This window comes from Galeopterus variegatus, unplaced genomic scaffold (genome assembly GCF_000696425.1).
Source record: "Galeopterus variegatus unplaced genomic scaffold, G_variegatus-3.0.2 Scaffold510, whole genome shotgun sequence".
Classification (NCBI taxonomy): Eukaryota; Metazoa; Chordata; class Mammalia; order Dermoptera; family Cynocephalidae; genus Galeopterus; species Galeopterus variegatus.
The window spans coordinates 591,273-595,827 of NW_007726621.1; the positions used below are offsets into that span (position 1 = coordinate 591,273).

Consider the following 4,555-nt stretch of genomic DNA (forward strand, 5'->3'; position numbering starts at 1 on the left):
TGAAGAGCAGTTTCCTTTTTTTTTTTTGGCATCTGGCCAGTGCAGGGGTCCAAACCCATGGCCTTGGTGTTATCAGCACCACACTCTCCTGAGTGAGCCACGGGCCGGCCCCAATACACATCATTTCTGTTATGACTTTCACTCTAAACTGAAGTGTTTAGAGAAACTGGGGAAAAGAAATTGCCCTTCAGGGCTGGCCAGTTAGTTCACTTGGGCAAGCACGGTACTGATAACACCAAGGTCAAGGATTTGGACCCCTGCACTGGCCAGATGCCAAAAAAAAAAAAGGAAACTGCTCTTCAGTTTTATGCTCAGTATTTCTTAAAAAGAATACTCACCAGCAGCCTTTTTGTGACAAGAAATAGCCTCTTCGTATTTTCCGGCAGCTAATAAACGGTCTGCTCGTCTGCTCTGTTGATGAGCCTAGAAAGACAAACATTCCTAAGTTCGTCTGAATTATTAAATAAAACGTGACTTTAAAAACAACAATCACCACCTTTTAAGAAGATAAATAATGCCATTTATTGCCATACATCAAACCACAGCTATATCTATAAGTGGGGAAATGAAATGAGCAGAGCCTGAACTACAGCATCTGAAAGGAAGTGGAACTTCTATAAGTTCTACCAAGAAACCCTGTCAAGGTTAACACAAGGCAGTTAGCTCCTTCAGTGACCCACATTCTTCCATTCTTCAGAGATTAATCACAATCACTGACTGTTACTCAAAATCTATATTTTCTTGACTTTCAACAAGCTCCTTTCAAAACGAGTTATTTTGTAAACACTTTCACTAGTTTGTATAGTTTAAAAACTATAATCAGAAAATGACTTATCGAGTAGTAAAATCCAAACTTCTCTTGTATCAACTCATTCTTTCCTTACATTAAAATTACAATTTACCTTTAAAATTTTAAAAATCTGTACTTTGTACAGGTGAGGAATTAATGATACCAATATTTAACATTATAGTGATGATTTTTTTCAGGTACAATACACCTGAATAAAGACAAACTCAGAAGTTCTGAAAGTAAATGACTTAAGTGCCCCTGAATATAAAAGTAAATGGATTAAATAAGTAGCCACTGGCCTTTTTACATTTGTGTTGCACTTTAAGAATTTCAAAAAAGCTTTAATGTACATTATTTTACCTGCTTTCACTACAACTCTGTGAATGTGTTCCTCTCTCTTACATAAGGAGGCCAAACAGACTGATGGGGTCATATTTAGCTGGCAGGGAGAAAGGCAGAGATCATCAGCTAAAGTCTTCTAAATAGAGTAATGTTTTCCTCACTAACCAACTCACATGTGATTTAGCAAAACTTAAAAAACCCAAGAAGCACTGTACACCCATGTTCATAACAACATTATTCACAATAGCCAAAAGGAGGAAGCAATTCAAACATCCATTAACTGATAAATGGATAAATAAAATGCAGTACATACAACGGAATATTATTCAGTCTTAAAAAGGAAGGAAATTCTGACACATGCTACGAAATGGATGAACTCTGAGGACATTATGCTAAGTGACATAATCCAGTCATAAAAAGACAAAAACCCTACAACTCTACTTACATGAGGTATCCACAGTAATCAAACTCATAGAAATAGTACAGTAGAATGGTGGAACGATTTGCCATTACAGGGGGTAGGGTGGGGAGTAGTTGTTCAACTGGTATAATTTCAGTTTTGAAAGATGAAAACTTCTAGGGCCGGCCCGTGGCTCACTCGGGAGAGTGCGGTGCTGATAACACCAGGGCCCTGGGTTCGGATCCCATATAGGGATGGCCGGTTTGCTCACTGGCTGAGTGTGGTGCTGACAACACCAAGTCAAGGGTTAAGATCCCCTTACTGGTCATCTTTTAAAAAAAAAAAAAAAAAAGGCGGTGCTGAAAGATGAAAACTTCTGGTGATTTGTTGCACAACATTGTGAACAAACAGTACTAAACTGCACACTTAAAAATTGTTAAATGGGTGAATTTTATGTCATGTGTTGTTTACATCACTTAAAGTGAAAAGCAAATCTGTTCTGTCTGTTAGGTGTAAGATGATTTATCTTGAATATTTTTCAAGAAACATGCTATTGACACCTCAAAAATACTTCAGAGAATTCACTTTTGCAACTGAGATTATAGATACAGTATTCTGGGCATGTTTGCAGATCACATGCAGTGTTAAAACAGGTGGAGACAAAAGTAGAAAACCGCAGTTCCAGCAATGCACGCTGTCTGCATTTCCTCCACTTCTATTTTTGTAAAGAAACAAGCAACACTTAAAGGCAAGATCACCCCTTTCAATTATTTCAGAGGCTTTTTATTCTTCAATCAGTGTATTACTCCATTTCAGTTGCTTATAAACAGAATACCTAAAACTGGGTAATTTATAAAGAAACGAAATTTATTTCTTACAGTTAGGAGGCTGGGAAGTGCACAGTCCAGGGAGCACATCAGGTGCAGGCCTTTTTCTTGGTGGTGATGCTCTACAGAGATTCCGGGTGTCACATGGCAAGAATGGGTGGAGCAAGAGATCTAACCTGCTTATTTGCTCTCCTTATAAAGCCATCAGAACCATGCCCGTAACCACCCATTAAACAGTCAGGTGAAGCTGAAGCTGGTGACTCTTGGACACATTTTGAGAAGCAGGAACTAGATGCTCTCTGAGGTTACTTCACTCTAACACTATGTCTATATGATGTGTGTGTCTCTGATGACTTTAATCACATTCTACCTTGTGCTATGAATATTCGTGTAGTTCCCTAATTAAACTTCAAGCTCTGTGATAACAGAATAAATTGTTACTTGACCTGTTGAACACCAAAAAAGTTCTCAAGCAGTGAGAGCAGGACCTCACGGGTCTCCACATTCCCCCATGTAAAGTCTAATCTCTCATCAGTCTGACAATTCAGGACTTATATCTTGTGATAGTCCCAGATATTACTGATCCCAATAAAAACACATACCTACTCTAGGTCATCTGGCACCACAGTAATTAAATTCTCTATTTAAAAAAAAAAAGTACTGGGGCCGGCCTGTGGCTCACTCGGGAGAGTGCGGTGCTGATAACACCAAGGCCACGGGTTCGGATCCCATATAGGGATGGCCGGTTTGCTCTGAGCATGGTGCTGACAACACCAAGTCAAGGGTTAAGATCCCCTTACCGGTCATCTTTAAAAAAAAAAAAAAAGACAATCTGTTGTTAAATCCACCTTGGAAGTTAAAAATTCATTTCCTTTAAAATATTCCCCAAATATGTTGGCTCCTCAATTGGTCCTGATTATTCAGTACTCAGGATGAATACTAGAATACAGTGTGCCAACTAGCATGCCCTGGCAATATTTCAAGTATCAAGAATTATTATTTATTGAGATACTGTGCTAAATGGTTTTGTATGTGTGTGTGTACACACTAAATGCTTTTTACACACATTATCTCATTATCCTCGTAATAACCCTGGTGAGGTATTAGTATTATCCCCATTCTAAAAATGAGATAGTGGGAGGCTAACTTGCCCTGGCTCACACAGAGACCAGAGCTGAGATTCTCAGCCAGACTATCTGACTCCAAGGCCCATGCCCATCACCACCACACTTCATGGCTTCTTCTGTTTCTGTGTAGATTTAAATACCCAATGCTCAGCATCATTTTGTCATCTGCCATAGTCTCTGGCAGCAAATGTATGAAACACCTAGCAGAAGGATTTTGGTGAAGTAATTCAGGAAGGCAACAGAGTACAATGGCAACAGACAGAAACATGGTAAAGAGTGAGAACCTTGCCCTAAGATTAAAGGCTCTGAAAGCCAAAGTCCGTACATATGTCAGTCACTAAAGCTCAGTGTCAACCCTTTAAGTGGGAGGAAAAAAAAAAAAAAAAAGGAATATATACCTCAGAAAAGTCTCTTCTAAGCTAAAGAAGTACAGTCATGGATCACTGTCAGCAGCAACATCTTCAAAAATGATTAAAAAAAACCCCATCAAAACAAAACTGTATTTATTGAGTCTGGAGATGAGAAAACTTTTAACATAGTCCTGGCTCCTAGAAAACTCCTCTCCTAACCCTCTAAGGTTCCTGGAGAAGTACAGCAGACAAAAGAGAGGAAGACTCCTTACCCACGAGAGGAGTGCAGCCGCCCGGGTCGCATGGAGTGTCATCTTGGTGATACCAGACAGTCACCCCAACGCACCTGGAACCCAAGAGAGGAGGAAGAGTAGTTAATCATATCAGACAACCATGATGAAGGAGTAGAGGAAAAACAGTTTCATTTACCAGCTCTGAACACTTAAATCACTCTTCATGTGGCACTTAATCCACCAAGGCAACATGGGAATTATTTATTTATTTATTTATTTATTTATTTTTAAAAAGATGAGCGGTAAGGTGATCTTAACCCTTGACTTGGTGTTGTCAGCACTGCACTCTCCCAAGTGAGCGAACCGGACATCCCTATACAGGATCCGAACCCGCAGCCTTGGTGTTATCAGCACCGCACTCTCCCGAGTGAGCCACGGGCCGGCCCTACAGATGAAGACTTTGTTTTTTTTTTTTTTTAAAAAAAA

At 39.6% G+C, this 4,555-nt stretch overlaps 1 protein-coding gene across 3 annotated transcripts in view; it reads right to left on the reverse strand.

Moving 5' to 3' along the window:
- The window catches only part of NRBF2 (nuclear receptor binding factor 2), a 20,754-nt gene that overhangs the window by 11,628 nt on the left and 4,571 nt on the right, over window positions 1-4,555 (reverse strand). For 2 of the 3 annotated variants that reach the window (XM_008569552.1, XM_008569551.1), the window contains exon 1: window positions 339-365. The exons of the other annotated variant lie outside the window; for it this stretch is intronic. The gene's annotated coding sequence lies outside the window, so the exon portion shown is untranslated. Of the gene's footprint in view, window positions 1-338; window positions 366-4,555 lie in introns of those variants that run through there. 3 annotated transcript variants of the gene reach the window in all.